The sequence below is a fragment of the Lissotriton vulgaris genome, chromosome 4_1, assembly GCF_964263255.1.
Source record: "Lissotriton vulgaris chromosome 4_1, aLisVul1.2, whole genome shotgun sequence".
NCBI classification, from domain to species: Eukaryota; Metazoa; Chordata; class Amphibia; order Caudata; family Salamandridae; genus Lissotriton; species Lissotriton vulgaris.
In genome coordinates, this window is record NC_141691.1 from 999,820,467 (window position 1) to 999,838,573 (window position 18,107).

The window sequence follows — 18,107 nt, forward strand, 5'->3', positions numbered from 1 at the left end:
ACTCTCTTGCTTATGATATTATTGCATATTGTGTCTGTTTTTTTTTTCTTTCTCTTTTTTCTTCCATTTGTTTATGCTATGATTGCTTGCTCATTTCCGGTGCTTTGTCGTATTGGCTATATGTATTTTGAATAGGATTAATGTATATACTTTTTGTATTTGCTTTGATCATGCTATGAACTGCATAATAAATAAATTTAAAAAAAAATAAAAGGTTAAGTGCACAAATCAGGATCCTTTTTTTATGTACATATTTTAATTCTATGGGGTACTTAGTCACCAAGGAAGAAATACGTTTTTATATCTAAACCTATTTAGGTATCCACACTAGAGGAGCCGGCTGATTCAGTTCTAATTCCATTATGGTAACTCCAAGAAAGCAAAACATTCTTTGATGTGCGCTTGAAACAGGCATGCAAAAAAAATTGCAGCATACACAATATTATACAGCAGTGACACTTAACAAAATATGTGCTGTTACGAATTATTCAAAAGTTAGAGAAAAGTCTCCTCATTACCTGCCTACACAAATTGCAATTCATATATTTCCAAGTTTCCAAAATCTTTGGCCTAAACCAAAACAAATCACATGCCAATGACCTTTCCAAGCACAAATCTCCAACCTCTCACTGACAAGTTCTGAATGACCTAACGGTCGCTTTAGAATACTCACGCCAAAAAGGTTCTCAGTCAGGAGCAGTAAACATTTGGAGGATCAAATCAGGAAGACCAGAAATATACTGGGCCGTAGAGACAGAGAATCTCTGTGCGCAGGGTACCTCCTTAGTACCATCCTGTCCTGCCCTCCTCAGTAGATTCCTGTCTCCTGTCAAGACCACTCCCTTGGATAGCCGCTTCTCTGATGAGGTCCACGTCGGGAGCCATTTGAAGAAATAGAAACCTTCTAAGGGGTTCACTGGTACACCTGGTCCTTTTAACCAACAAAGAAGAAATTGGCACAGAAGCTGTAATATAAAAATAATTCATTTATTATCCTCAGATGAGGGACACTGCTTCATATGGTACCCTCAGGCCACTGTAGGAGGGATTCTAAGGAGTACAGAGAACAGGGGCCTTATATATGCATAGGTTGTATTAGTCAGCATAAAACCAAAGGGAGTTCCTGGTATATACCAGCATGCACATTGACTAATATGGGTATACAAAATTTGCTTGCTCAACAAAGTGGGAGGGGAGACTAAACTGAGCACATCAGTAAGAATAGCCTGACAGTTCTATACTAGGAGCAGGTGCATTCTATCAGCTAGGCCTTTCTGAGCATATGTAAGGCTCTGGAAGAGGGAGAAATCACATGGCAAGCACATGGCTAACTAAGATGGCTGGAAAAATACAAAATGGCTTTCAGCTCATGTTAACAGCGATTCTAGCAATCTTTAACAGTGAGAGAGTAGAAAGAGAAAGAACATTAATATTAGAATACAAAACCACCCTCAGAGGAGGGTGAAAGAGTCTCAGAGTGACACATTTATATAAGGGTCATTCGGAAAACCAATCGCCCAACATAAGATTGGTACAAGGTTCCTCCATGTTACAATGGAAGCATGAACATGTTTAAGCAGTGAAATTGCAGATGGGACATGAAAGCAGTGTCCAAAGAGATGAACAAAGAGAAGAGCCTAGATTATGACCCTTTCCTTGCATGACCATAACTTTACATTAAACAAGAATAACAGGTTACATTTCAGTTGCTATGAAACTGGATCTGTGAGTACAGTGAATGATGACGATCACATTGCTAACGGTTACATATCATTGAGCAGGTAGGGGGGCCCATACGATGGAAGAAGTGCAACAAGACACATAAACCAAGTGACACTTAGTCATTAAGATTTAGTGGCACAGATCTCAAAATTGAGCTATGAGGAAAATAAACCAGCTTTCGATATTAGTACCCAATTGGCAAATTGCAAGTGATCATAATCAGCTGTAAGGAAGATAAGGTTAGGCACACTTCCAGAAAACAGAAATGTGGAACGCAGAGTATGGAAACAGAATGTTCAGGTGAGTGGCATACCTGTATCCATCCAAGTCTCTGATTTATTCTTCAGAAAAGACTCGAGATCAGCAGACTCCATAAAGACTAGTGATTTACCTTGAAAAATAATCATGAATTTCAAGGGGCCCACAAAGGAGGATTGCTAAAGCTTGTTTTTGAGAGACTTCCTTATAGCCAAGAAACCTTTCCTGCATTGGACTGTGTCTCTCGCCTAATCTTGTGAAATTGAGATCCTTGCTCTTTCCCAGGTAAGGGATTCGACCTTTCTCATGTGGGCCAAGATTAGCTCAGAGTGTTGATGACACAATGGTTTGAAGATTAGTTGTCTTGGGTGAAAGACATTTTTTGGAGGAAAGGTAGGAATCCTGATGGCCTGCTCCAGCTCAAAGTCTTTAATGAAGATGATGTTGAGCACAAGATTCCAAGAAGGCAATCGCAGAGGGAGCATTATCCTATGCACCTTCAGGGAGGCCAAAAATTATTTGGTTGCTTCTAATGTTACGGTCTTCTAAGTCTGTAATCGCACATTTAAATGAGGCTGTTAAAGAGTCAAATTTCAGAGTTGTTTGTCCTGCGCATTATTGTGATCCTCCAAAGAGCCTTTCGAATTCCAACATTTCCACTTGAAAAAGATCGGCATTAATTTTTGTACTTCGAACAATGTCATGAACCACATTCAGTTTTTAAAGATAACATTTAAAGCGGATGTGTCATTTGTTTTGTCTTTCACCCGAGAATCTGGGATTGGCGGCCCTAAATCCTTTTTAGGGTTTTTGATTCTTTCTCTTAGGCAGGATTAGGATCCAACATTGTGGTAGAACCAGGAGACAGCATTTGATCAGTGAAGTGAGAAGCCACACAATGAATATGGATGCCTGGTCAGCATAAAATGCATAGGAGTTACACCAGATATGTAATACCATATGGAGACTTCTTGAATGCCAGTACTACTCTGGTTTGTAGTATTTTGTAGTATAGCAAGAAGTGTTACATTCACCACACATTATTTGAAATTTCCACATTCCGAAAAATAGTTGTGTACGAGACCCACTATGAGTTCCTGATTTCATCAGTCCTGAAATGCCCTGTGTGTTTCCTCTTCCAATCTCCTGAATCTGCTGTTGCAGTGGTACACCTTTCAACGTGGGTCACTACCATCCCATGTCCAGGCAATGACATGACGTGACTAATAGTTGATGGCAGGCCAATCACTAGTTAAGAGATACACAACTTTTTGCCTGCAACCCAAGTTGTGGAGTCTATCTACAGGTGCTCCTGAGTACATTTGTGTAGTCTGCTCTGACTGGAACCCTCCCTTCTTCCAGAGTGTGATAGGCTGTGGGCCCTCCTTGTATTTGTGACCACAAAAAGATAGGTTGCATGTGAGTCAGCATAATCTTGGCATTGCTGTCTCCTCTCTACATCTGTATGTCCACGCACTACTCACTCCTCCCCTCCTACTACACTGACCATTGGAGACAAGTTATTGTGTATCTAGTTTAACCCCACACATTCTCAAAAGAACACAGATTGGTCATCTTTGGTCACAGTATTAGACTGGGCACTTTGGACAGGCCAGGTTTTGGCTTGCAAAGAAGCATGACCCTCACAAATACTGTGGCCAAGGTCATGCCAGCGGGTTACTACTGTACAGATGTGCTGAGAGTTCCCAACCCGCCCCCACCCCATGTGGTCAGATGTAGCAGGAAGGGACTGACCCCAGCAATGACTTCCTGACTAGCTGAAGGACTGTCAGATTGCAATCCAATAATATTTGTGCAAAACTCTGAGCACATCATGAGATGCGTATTAACAAGAAATTAAACTGAAGATTCTGGAAGTTGCCATGGAACAAATGCATTTCCTGAGATTCAAGTGTTCCAAAATTCTGGTAGTGTAGTTGGGTATCTCTCCAATTGCTGTTGTATGAGCATATAAGCAGGTCATACGGGCTGAGAAATTGTTTTATCACTTTGAGTTCTAGCTGACACATTTGGAGTTCAGTACCAGGAAGGACTTCATACCATAAATAAGATTTGCTGTCTTCACCCGAGTCAAGACTAGACTCAAAGGAATAAGGAAAAAGCTTGAAGTGGAAGTACTCTGCTCTGAATGCTAAAAGCCTGCCTTACCATCTCAAGAACCCAATGACTAATATTCAGTGTCAGTTCCTATTGCCCACAATAAACCTTGTAATAGCCTGGTACTCCCACAACTCAGAAGTACTGATTCCTGGATCTTTCAAAGTGCAGGAATACCAATGCAGTAGTCTCACATCACACTTAATTTGCCCCTGAGACTAGTATATTGATCAAATAAAGATTGTTAAATATTTATTGATTTTCTTGTATTGCACATGTGCCAGAAACTAGACGTCCAATTGAGTTAATGGTCCCAAAGGCTAACCAACAACATTGATCCTTTTGATTATGCTGCTATTCATTTTGACACCTCCTATATGCCTATCTCTGCTTTGTGAGCTCTATACTTCCATAGACATCCACTGCTCTCAAAAATATATGGAATCATAAACACTTAAAACGTTGCACTTTTTCTTTATATGTTTTCACTATGAGATGACATTTAATGCGGGGCTCACAAATCATTATGAAAGAATGTGCAATAAATGTAGTGTTCTATGATGCTACATCACAAACATATGGGGTCACTTAGAGTTTGAAAGAGTAAGAGCTCTGCCTAAACTGGTGGATTCTAACCCTACTAAACTTGTGGTTCCTTCAGATCACTGACAGAATATCGACAGTCAAAATATCGACTTGCCAAAATATCGAGGTAAAAATATAGAATGCCAGAATATCGACTTCCTATCTACAAACAGGTAAGTACAAAAATATCTACTCCAAAATATCGATAGGAAAAACTATAGACAGTCAAAATATCGAATTTTTTAAATATCTTAAAAGTAATTTAAAAGTAATATAATAATATAAACATACTTAAAATACTTAAATAAACTTAAAATTAATAAATAATATTGTAATTTAAAAAAAAGAAAAAAATAATAATTTTAAAACATATATATATATATATATATATATATATATATATATATATATATATATATATATATATATATATATATATATATATATATATATATATATATATATATATATATATATATATATATATATATATATATTCACTGAAAAAACCATAGGTTATAGACCATATATAGTTAGGAATTAGCATTTACAAAACCTTGAAAATTCACTGAAAAAACCATAGGTTATAGACTATATATAGTTAGGGATTAGCATTTACAAAACCTTAATTTACTCGCACAAAACCATTGAAATTCGCATATATAGTTAGTTGCACTAACTATATATCGCGCACCCGCAATCCACTGCTGATGATGTCACATATTACATCATTCATGACATGGTCAGTGACATCACATGATTCTCAGGGAAGAGCAGCGCAGATGGGGGTAGGTTTATGGCCCATGCATAAGAGAGAGAGCGGGGGTGACCAATGCGTGGGGGAGATGCTTGCGAGGGTGGGGAGCCATGCTGAGGATCGGCGGCGTGCAGAGAGTGGGTCTGGTCAAGGCATCTAAAATGGCTGCCGTGCACGACAAAAGTGTGGCATTGGAAAAAAAGCAAGATGGCGCAGACAATGTTTATCAATACGGATTCATTTAAAACAATATTTTTAACAATATAATTACTCGCAGTGTCAAAATGGCGGTCAACACTTCCTGATTTCCTTCGAATCGAACGTTAACAGACGTCACGCAGCAAAAAAAAAAGAAAAACGCTCACGCGCAGCCGCTGGAAGACATGTATCAACATATATGAGCATCCTCAGCCATCCTCAGAAAACATAGAGGGTCAGGATACGTCTCCCGTACCCCCTTATACCCATTTCTCACATTGTTTTTCCTCCATCTTGTAATTTAATTAAACGAAACACAAAATGGTGAATTCCCGTTTCGCGTCCCGATTCGCTACCCGGTTAGCGAACCGGAAAGCGCTTCTTCCGCAAAAAATCAATTTTTTTTTATTTGTCCCACGGGACCCTTTATTAACCCAAACATCATTCCTAGGGGGTCAAGAAGGGTCTACCTTGCCCCCTTTCATTAAATTCCCCCTTCGTTTTTCACTTGGGTTCTACTTATAAACTACCAGTCCCAGAAAGCATTGCTTCAGGTATTACACCTGCGTATAATTACTGTAGGTATTTACTGGTGTTTGCCACTTGCCGTCATGTCACATGGTCTGCCACTGAAGAGGGCGTTGGCCCGAAACGCGTCTGGCAGGAAAAGGACTTTGTTCGCGGCTCGCGCCCTTGCGGTGGCATTAATTCCTACCCGTAAGTGCATTCCCACCATGGGGCAACCCTTTCTTTCATTTGTTAGCGGCCGGCCCGGTCGCGGGTTTGCACTACCGCATACAAACTGCGGGTCCACAGCTGCCTCATTTGGGTAGCGTGTTGTGGTACGGGAGGTGCCTTTTACTTGCGGGGTGCTTGCGGGGACATTGGCAATCCTTTTAATACTTTTTTACATGTGAATGGCGGCGGCGACCCACTTGGGTTCTACTTATAAACTACCAGTCCCAGAAAGCATTGCTTCAGGTATTACACCTGCGTATAATTACTGTGGGTATTTACTGGTGTTTGCCGCTTGCCGTCATGTCACATGGTCTGCCACTGAAGAGGGCGTTGGCCCGAAACGCGTCTGGCAGGAAAAGGACTTTGTTCGCGGCTCGCGCCCTTGCGGTGGCATTAATTCCTACCCGTAAGTGCATTCCCACCATGGGGCAACCCTTTCTTTCATTTGTTAGCGGCCGGCCCGGTCGCGGGTTTGCTCTACCGCATACAAACTGCGGGTCCACAGCTGCCTCATTTGGGTAGCGTATTGTGGTACGGGAGGTGCCTTTTACTTGCGGGGTGCTTGCGGGGACATTGGCAATCCTTTTAATACTTTTTTACATGTGAATGGCGGCGGCGACCCACTTGGGTTCTACTTATAAACTACCAGTCCCAGAAAGCATTGCTTCAGGTATTACACCTACGTATAATTACTGTGGGTATTTACTGGTGGTTGCCGCTTGCCGTCATGTCACATGGTCTGCCACTGAAGAGGGCGTTGGCCCGAAACGCGTCTGGCAGGAAAAGGACTTTGTTCGCGGCTCGCGCCCTTGCGGTGGCATTAATTCCTACCCGTAAGTGCATTCCCACCATGGGGCAACCCTTTCTTTCATTTGTTAGCGGCCGGCCCGGTCGCGGGTTTGCTCTACCGCATACAAACTGCGGGTCCACAGCTGCCTCATTTGGGTAGCGTATTGTGGTACGGGAGGTGCCTTTTACTTGCGGGGTGCTTGCGGGGACATTGGCAATCCTTTTAATACTTTTTTACATGTGAATGGCGGCGGCGACCCACTTGGGTTCTACTTATAAACTACCAGTCCCAGAAAGCATTGCTTCAGGTATTACACCTACGTATAATTACTGTGGATATTTACTGGTGGTTGCCGCTTGCCGTCATGTCACATGGTCTGCCACTGAAGAGGGCGTTGGCCCAAAACGCGTCTGGCAGGAAAAGGACTTTGTTCGCGGCTCGCGCCCTTGCGATGGCATTAATCCCTACCCGTAAGTGCATTCCCACCATGGGGCAACCCTTTCTTTCATTTGTTAGCGGCCGGCCCGGTCGCGGGTTTGCACTACCGAATACAAACTGCGGGTCCACAGCTGCCTCATTTGGGTAGCGTATTGTGGTACGGGAGATGCCTTTTACTTGCGGGGTGCTTGCGGGGACATTGGCAATCCTTTTAATACTTTTTTACATGTGAATGGCGGCGGCGACCCACTTGGGTTCTACTTATAAACTACCAGTCCCAGAAAGCATTGCTTCAGGTATTACACCTGCGTATAATTACTGTGGGTATTTACTGGTGTTTGCCGCTTGCCGTCATGTCACATGGTCTGCCACTGAAGAGGGCGTTGGCCCGAAACGCGTCTGGCAGGAAAAGGACTTTGTTCGCGGCTCGCGCCCTTGCGGTGGCATTAATTCCTACCCGTAAGTGCATTCCCACCATGGGGCAACCCTTTCTTTCATTTGTTAGCGGCCGGCCCGGTCGAGGGTTTGCACTACCGCATACAAACTGCGGGTCCACAGCTGCCTCATTTGGGTAGCGTATTGTGGTACGGGAGGTGCCTTTTACTTGCGGGGTGCTTGCGGGGACATTGGCAATCCTTTTAATACTTTTTTACATGTGAATGGCGGCGGCGACCCACTTGGGTTCTACTTATAAACTACCAGTCCCAGAAAGCATTGCTTCAGGTATTACACCTGCGTATAATTACTGTGGGTATTTACTGGTGTTTGCCGCTTGCCGTCATGTCACATGGTCTGCCACTGAAGAGGGCGTTGGCCCGAAACGCGTCTGGCAGGAAAAGGACTTTGTTCGCGGCTCGCGCCCTTGCGGTGGCATTAATTCCTACCCGTAAGTGCATTCCCACCATGGGGCAACCCTTTCTTTCATTTGTTAGCGGCCGGCCCGGTCGCGGGTTTGCACTACCGCATACAAACTGCGGGTCCACAGCTGCCTCATTTGGGTAGCGTATTGTGGTACGGGAGGTGCCTTTTACTTGCAGGGTGCTTGCGGGGACATTGGCAATCCTTTTAATACTTTTTTACATGTGAATGGCGGCGGCGACCCACTTGGGTTCTACTTATAAACTACCAGTCCCAGAAAGCATTGCTTCAGGTATTACACCTGCGTATAATTACTGTGGGTATTTACTGGTGTTTGCCGCTTGCCCTCATGTCACATGGTCTGCCACTGAAGAGGGCGTTGGCCCGAAACGCGTCTGGCAGGAAAAGGACTTTGTTCGCAACTCGCGCCCTTGCGGTGGCATTAATTCCTACCCGTAAGTGAATTCCCACCATGGGGCAACCCTTTCTTTCATAAATATATATATATATATATATATATATATATATATATTCCGTAGGATAGCGAGAGAGTTAAATTTACTATTCACACTCCAGAGAGTGCAACAGTAGGGAAAGCGTTGGATAGCGTAGGGGTAAAAATTACTATTCCCACTTCAGAGAGGGCAACAGTAGGGAAAGCGTTGGATAGCGTAAGATTAAAAATTACTATTCCCACTCCAGTGAGCGCAACAGTAGGGCAAGCGTTGGATAGTGAGAGGGTAAAAATTACTATCACCAGTCCAGAGAGAGCAACAGTAGGGAAAGCGTTGGATAGCGTAGGGGTAAAAATTACTATTCCGACTCCAGAGAGCGCAACAGTAGGGAAAGCATTGGATAGTGTAGGGGTAAAAATAACTATTTCCACTCCAGAGAGTGCAACAGTAGGGAAAGTGTTGGTTAGCGTAGGAGTAAAAATTACTATTCCCACTCCAGTAAGCGCAACAGTAGGGAAAGTGTTGGATAGCGTAGGGATAAAAATTACTATTCCTACTCCAGAGAGTACAACAGTAGGGAAAACGTTGGATAGCGTAGGGATAAAAATTATATTCCTACTCCAGAGAGTGCAACAGTAGGGAAAGCGTTGAATAGCGTAAGGATAAAAATTTCTATTCCCACTCCATTGAGTGCAACAGTAGGGAAAGCGTTGGATAGCGTAGGGGTAAAAATTACTATTCCAACTCCAGAGAGTGCATCAGTAGGTAAAGCGTTGGATAGCGTAGGGGTAAAAATGACTATTCCCACTCCAGTGAGTGCAACAGTAGGGAAAGTGTTGGATAGCGGAGGAGTAAAAATTACTATTCCCACTCCAGTGAGTGCAACAGTAGGGAAAGCGTTGGATAGCGTAGGGATAAAAATTACTATTCCCACTCCAGTGAGTGCAACAGTAGGGAAAGCATTGGCTAGTGTAGGGGTACGAATTACTATTCCTACTCCAGAGAGTACAACAGTAGGGAAAGCGTTGGATAGCATAGGGGTAAAAATTACTATTCCAACTTCAGAGAGTGCAACAGTAGGGAAAGCGTTGGATAGCGTAGGGGTAGAAATTACTATTCCCACTCCAGTGAGTGCAAAAGTAGGGAAAGTAAATACTTCATATATAAATATAAATAACATAAATATTAATACCAATTAAAAAATAATTAAAATATTTTACAATTTAATAAAACATATTAATTAATCAAGTAAACTTACTAATAAAAATGAAATAATAATAAAAATTACCTACTAATACTAATTATTTACCAATTAACAATAAATTAATTTACAATATAAAAATAAATAAAATTTAGACACAAAAAAATATTAAAAAATGTAATTACTTACAATTAAATTACTTTCCAAGCTATTCCCCTATAAACACACAACCGACTACAGAAAATAATGTAATAAAAGTAACATATTTATCAAGTAATCAATTACAATAAATTACAATTTATATTTTAATTAATTACCAATTAATAATGAATTAACAATTATTTCTAAATAAATACCAATACATAAATTAACATATTTAATAATTATAATTAAATTACTTCCCACCCTATTCCCCTATAAACACACAACCCGCTACAGAAAATAAATTACTAAAATTAACATATTTATCAATTAATCAATTAAAATTAATTACCAATTATATTGTAATTAATTACCAATTAATAATTAATTAACAATTAATTCTAAATAAATGCCAATAAATAAATGAACATATTTAAATAATTATAATTAAATTACTTCCCACCCTATTCCCCTATAAACCCGCAACCCGCTACAGAATTATATTACCCAAAAATTAAAAATTAATATTAATTTACCTTAAATTCAATATTTTTGTTGTCTATATTAAGTCTAGTCGATATTATGTCCATTCTATATTTTTGATTCGATATTATGTCCATTCTATTCGATATTAAAATTTTCTAGTCGATATTTTGGTAGTCTATATTATGTCTAGTCGATATTTTGTCTATTCTATATTTTTTACTCGATATTATGTCTAGTCGATAATAAAAACTCAATATTTTGTCTTCATACCGGTTCCTTCACTCCATTTGGACGTGAAAGAACTACTTGGTTTCAGCTGGCTTCACAGTCAGTTGCTTCACATGACACCACATGAGCATAAGAACAACTCAGCCAAAGAGGTAGAGGTCTGCTGTAAGGTGGGCCGCCACCACTAACCTTCCATGTCAGAAACTGTCATGTGATATATGTTGGAACCGTGCAGAAAACAAACAATGGCCTGACAAGTAGGGTGAAATCTCCCTGCGTGTTTGGGCCTGTGGTATTTTGTTTTCCAAAAATGACCCCTGTTTTTAAGGTTTTCAGAAACTAACTTCCCAGGGGGAGGCGGGCTGCTGGTGAACAGAAAAATACAATGTGGCACACTCCCAAAAACATGGAAGGTACGGATCATTAAATATTGTGGGTGGCCCTCTGCTTCTTCCATACCAGCATGCTGGTGGTCAACCCAACAGAATCCAAATGACCATCCTAACTGGTTGCCATAAATCTGCAATGTATATGTCCTAATTCCTTTCATTGAGTATAGAGAATATATTCTTTAAAGAAATCTTTTTTTAACACTCAACATTAATTGAAATAGGGGTTAGAGTTCGGTGATGTATGTCTCTCCAAAAATAATAGATTGCCTCAGCAAACTCCAATACTACATGTGATGTTTCTGAAAGAATTCCTGCAGTGAATTACTAATTTGGATATATTTTCAGTTATAATGTAATAATTAAGAAATTATTTCTAAATACAGGTTAATCGCTATAATGAGAATTCCACTTACATTGACTAAAATAAATAGCAGAAATGCATGAGAATATGATTGTCTCAGATTTTACTATTTAAATTGAAAGACCAAATTGGAAGAAATTGGGTTTAATAGTTGAGAGGGGTGACAGCCCGACTCAAGTAATAACCACAGTCCTTGTCAGTGTGAAGCACAAAATTCACTAAATAATCCTGTGCTTAAACTTCTGCTAGCTTTGCACAAAAGCACTCAGGCTTAAATTAGAGGAAATGTGTAAAGTACTTATGCAACACTTAAACAGTAACAGTAGGTGAAAACGCAACACATGGAAAATCCCCAAATAATTTAGAAAAAATAAGTATATTTTAATAAAGAAAATTATACAAAAATGATAAAAATCCAATAAATGGAACAAAAGATATACATTTAAAAAAAATAAGTAGAAAAACCACCTAAAAGTACAAAACAACAATCACGATTATCTGGTCATGCTGGACAGGGCTAAAGTAAAAAGTTAAGCCCAACCACAATAGAGCACATGTATGATACAGATACCAGATTCATCCTGGTAAAAAGTTTTCTTTCTAACTTAGTCCACATTTCACATGAGAAGCTCTGGTAAGTAAGGTCATAGGTGGTCTAGCAGCAGGCTGGATCCAGAAAGGGTCTCTCTTACTGTTCGTTGCTGATGGCCAAGGCACCAGTCATAACCTTGTGGCAGCTGTGCTGCTGTTGGTGTGCGAAGAGCTGGTCAACAATTGGAACTCACCATTGATGGGAAACGTGGAGCAATTGTTTTTGACACAAAGACCTCTGGGCAGTGAAGTTCGGGGTCTGTGTTTGGGAATGTCGAGTTGGAAGTTGGATGCTGGTCCTGTATTGGCCTCATTGAAGTCTGCTTGTCTTTGTGAGGAGATCAGGACATTGTTTTCAATGCGAGGAACCCAGAACCTATATTTTTCACTTGGAGTCCAGTTCTTGCAGCTTTTGGGTTTGGATGAGTACACTCTCACAACAGCCATGGGTACAGGACCTTGGGACTTGGGTTAGGGCTCACTCCAGAAGAGACCACCAGCAGGGTTCAGACCTGTTCATTTGGTAGTGGTCATTTGAGCAGTCTCAGGGAAAAGCCACTGGAAGCTTGTTGTGTCCCTGTAGCTCAAACGAGAGGTCAGCCAACTAACCCTTGAAGTCACTCCTGGGTTCAAGGAAATGAGGTTTAAACTTTCTTCAGGCTTCAGACTTCAGGCAGCAGGACAGTCATTCTTCTGAGTCTCCACAAGTCAAAGAGTGTTCTGATGAGAAGTTCTGTGGGTGCCACGTTTATACCCAGTGCCAGCCTGTGTGTGGGGGACACCACCTTTGTCTAACCCTAAATTGCTTCTGGTCAGTTCTCCCCTTTTCCCTTGGTTTGGCTTCAGACTGTCTATGGAAAGTAAGGGCAGGCAGGTCCAGGTGGTGGTAGCACTTGCCAGTAATAGGACATCCAGGGTCAGATAAGGGGCTAAGTATAGCTCTCATGCTACACTTTGAAGCTCACAAAGGGTTGAGTACACCCCAGACCCTCCTGCTCAGGAGAGGAGCACCCTCCCCACAACCAAAGCCCATTTTTCCCTATCTCGAAGGAATACACAGCACACCACAGGAGTGCTATTAACAGTAAGTTGACCCTTGATAGACAGAAAGGCACCTTTCATTTAGGAATAAAAATGCCAACCTTCTAAAAGTGGGATTTTCAGAAAAGTAATATGAATCCGACAAAACAATCAAAGAGGATTTTACATTACAATTCAGATCAGTAAAAGAAATATTTCTCCAGCTAGCACTGCGATAAGTTTCTAATATTTCTATTTCTGAATTTTCTAGAGCCATGGATTGGATAATACCTAAAAAAAGGGCCTTGGGCTAGACAAGGCGCCCGGTGACCATTTTAGGTCTGATAGGGACATTTGATTCCCTAAGTTCTCTGTGTATGTTAGTGCTATAATGAATGGTACACCTATGCCCCCTACTTAGACAGGGACAGAGATTATTCTGATAGTTAAAAAGGGTTCTGGGTGCTTGCCAACAAACTACTGGCCAATCAGCCCTATTGACAGCGCTCAGAAGCTGTTTAGTCGGGTCATCCTGAATTGGCTGAGTGAGTGGGTTACCAACACTAACATTTTTACTCCTCTGCAGTCTGGCTTTAGGGATAGAATAGGGACAGTGAACCATGTGTTTCACCTGCAAATATTATGTTGGAAACATGTGCTCCTGGGAGGAAGCAGACTATATGTCATCTTTGTGGATGTGTGGTCTGCCTCTGACTCAATTCCTCGATACCTGTTGTGGAAGGTAATGAAGGAGATGGGGCGTTGGGGTACCTTATGGACATCCTCATCTGATAACATCTGAATAATTATGCTCAAGTTAGATGTGGACTGCATGGTGAATTGTCTGATCCCATTCCCGTTGGTTGGTGAGTCAGGAAGGGACATGTGTGTTACCTCTAACTCCTTTTCTTTTATAAATCAATGATTTGGTGTTGTAACTGGTGAAATATGAGGGAGATGCCCGGCGGCTTGCCGGGGTTAATGTCCCAGCCCTCGTGTTTGTAGATGATACTCTTTTGCTATCCAAATCACTAATGGGGATTCAGAATTTCTTAGATTGCTTTGGGTCGGTCTGCAAGCAACGAGGGCTCAAGATCAACCTGGGCAAGTCCAAGTTTATGGTTTTTAACCCTTGCTCTACAATTCTTGCCGACCAGACCCTCAATGGAAAGGTCCTGGAAAGAGTGCAGATGTTTGAATATCTTGGGGTTATGGTCTCAGAAAGCTTTGACTGGTCATTTCATACCAAGGCGTGTACTTCTGCCACAGCAGCAGTCTGCTGTTTAGGTTCTCCGATGAGCCATACATTTCCACCACCGTGCCACAGCTGCACCACTACTCCTGGATTACTGTTAAAATTCGGCAGGTGGGATTGCTGATGGCTTAGTGATCTTCCAGGGATCGCGGTAGCGGCCGTCCTACAGGAAGACCATGAAAGTCGTAATCAGCCCCTATGTCAACCCCAGAGGGAAGCCTAATCTGTACAAGAGCTTGCCCTGAGAAGTTAAAATACTTACAGCCAGAACCTGCCTATTACTTATTAATAAGCCAATCTCTTCTTAAAGCTGAACAAATTATATGTGTTATTATTCGCTGTGTCAGTTATTGTTACAGAAAATATCAACGAAAACGGGATTTTATGCAAGGCCTTTACTGTTACTTAGGGTCTGATTTAGATCTTGGTGTAGGGGAATACTCCATCACAAATGTGATGGATATCTAGTCCACGGTATTATGATCCCATTATATCCCATTGAGATTGTAATACGGCAGATGGGATGTCCATCACGTTTGTGATGGAGTAATCCATCCTCCGAGATCTGAATAAGGACCTTATCCCATCCACCGTATTACGATCTCCATAGATTGAAGTATTCCCCTCTGCCAATATCTAAATCAGGCCTTTAAACTTAGTTTCCTTTGTGTGGCCATGTAGCCATGGTTGTAGATAGAAAGGGGCGGAGCCAGGAGAGCCATGGGAGTGGCTATGATGTACCCCATGAATACTTTCACTTGTTAATGGTATGTAGTTTACTGGCGGAGCAGTGGCTCAGACTGAAAACTACCGCTGTAGGAGACACGTTGGTGGGAGGGTGGGGATTTCTTCCATGGCCAGTGATTGGTGCTAAGATACAGGTGACAGCCCAACACCTCAGGACAGGAATTAGAAAGGAGACGAGAAGAGCTGCGTTCAGTGTGTAGTTGTACTCAATTGTCAAACTGACAGAGCTAGGATTTTGAGATTAAAGCACTCGCATAGCCTTGGATTACTGACACTCACCTGTGTACCTTCCTTTGGCATTTCAAAGCTGGCACATGAGGGCTCCTCTGGAACCTGCGGTACTGTGGTCTAGTAAAAAATATCAGTACACACCAAATTTCTTTTTAAATGAAGGGCCTTTAGCCAAAGAAGGCATACTCTTTACCATTATGACTACCAACATTGGCTTCACGAGGCTGGATAAAGAGCCTGAAGATAGCTTGCTTTAAACTTATATCTGTGATGGGGATCAACCCAATGATGAAGCATGCCACCAAGTATGGATGAGGATTTGCTTCCTTTCAACTTGAAGACTGTAACAAGATGGTTTTGCTTACTAATCTCGAACAAGAATTCAACCCTGTGACTGAAAAAAACAACCTGGTAATATTGGTGTAGTTTAAGGATCTATATAGTGTAGGGAGCGTCAGCCTTAAACTCTTTTCACAATAACCACTCATTCTCACTCCCCCCGTGAGTATGTCTTTAAAGTCAGGCCAGGTGGCACTTGGCGAGTGTGAACACCAGTGTCAGCCTGGCTAGAATGTGCTGCTTCAACATGCAGGGAATCAGTGGGAACCTCAGGAGTGATGCCTCTCATCAATTCGTTAGCTGTGATGGTAGCCACTATTTGTGAAATATCCTGTCTTCTCCATTTCAGCTCTGACAGTTTTCTGCATGTGCACACCAAGAAATGTACCCTACATTCTTTAACCATTTAGCACAGATCATATCAGTGATTGTTTGGCCCTTTTTCATGCACCCAACACTGCAGAGTTAGTGACTAATGCATCCATATCTTATACACATGGCTCCCACTATACATCCTCTCCTGGGATCTGTATGCTATTAGCCAAAATCACAAAATTAAACACACCCACACAGCACAAAGCCTACAAAGAGTGCATTCACCTCACACAGATTCACAACTGCTGCAACCTATGGACTGGCTTGTCCTTTGGCAAAACCCCATGACATGCCTGACACTACCAACAACTGATGGCTTTACTGTGGGCTTTTCCAAAATGTGAATGAAACTTCAACAATCAATTGCCCAATGGAGCTGTCTGGTTTCCCATCTCTGTGTATTTTGTTTGTTGAGAGTATTGCCTTTTGTAACAGCTAAATCTGTCTACATCCAAGCCCAAAAGTAGTCCACAAGCAGCAATACAAATGGCAGTGAGAAACAAACGTTCTGGTTATGCACATTACTGTATGTTGTTAAATGTATTCAGCATGACATCCACTAAAGCATATTTGTGTTAAAAAAGTATCATGATGTTAAAGAGATCTAACATCAAGAAAGGTTTTCACTGCTCAGCTCCTTCTAGCTGTTGGTTTGTTCAAGAGAGAGATGCTGGGTTATCAGGTTTTGCAGGGCGGCTTGCACTAATTGAATTTGCTAGCTAAACATAGTGGTGATTTCCACACAAAGCCTTATTACTACTGCCAGTGTTGCATGAATGATGTTCTTCTTTTATTCAAATGTAGCCAATGCATGTCCCTCAGATTGGGAGAAGTAAGATCTCTTTTTCTTTCAATAGAAAGTAGCCTTCACTTCTCTATTTTGAATCAGGTACACAGATGGCACAATTATAAATGGAGCTGCCAGGTAAATTGTACGCAAAAATAAAATAGGAGGGATTGCATAATTACACTGACATGTATAGACAAGGATCTAAAAATAGAAAAATCTGTCTAAATTTTCTAAAGTGAAAGAAGCACCTCCGCTCCCCCACACATGAAGTTCCAACTTTTACAAAAAGTTTAGCAACTTTGTTTCTGAAGGTAAGAAAGTATCTAATATTTCAATTAGCATTCCCCTGACACCTTTGTAAGTGCAGTTTTCAAGAAACCTACCCACAACACCAGTTAAAATCTACAAGAAAATGTAAAATAAGAAACAGTTCCTGGTATTCTTCCACAGTAGCACCAAAGTCCTCTGTGTACAGAGCCTTCTTCACTTCCCAGACACAGTGTAGAATATTTGTAAGAACAAGATATAGAATTGCCAGAGGTAACTGGGCCTCCAGTTTTCTTCTCAGTTGGTCCCAACCTTGTCTTTCTCTAGGACCTTCTGTACTTTCCATAGATGGGAGAGAATTTCCACCGGTCAAGTAGGCTCCAGAGGTATTATCCGGACTCGTGTGTCCTTGCCAGCCAGGATGAGGCTAGTTTCCTTAACCCTCAGAGAAGGCTTTGAGTTAAAGGCATGCAGAGTTGGAACATAATTAGATATTCAGGCTTTTGTCTAGTAGATAGGAATAATATCAGGAAGAAGGCAACCATTCGTTCCTTCTTCTTACCTAATATGCTTGTTCCTGGGAGTGGATCAATCGGGTCAATATAAGTGTAAAACTAGTGTATGATTAGCAATGAGAAATGAGTGGATCAAACTAAATTACCCCAATAGTTTGAACAAAGTGACCCAGTTTTTGTAACAGCGATATGCTTTCTGACAAAGGCTATCTCAGAGTTCATTACACTACAGAAGAACAACATGGGAGCAG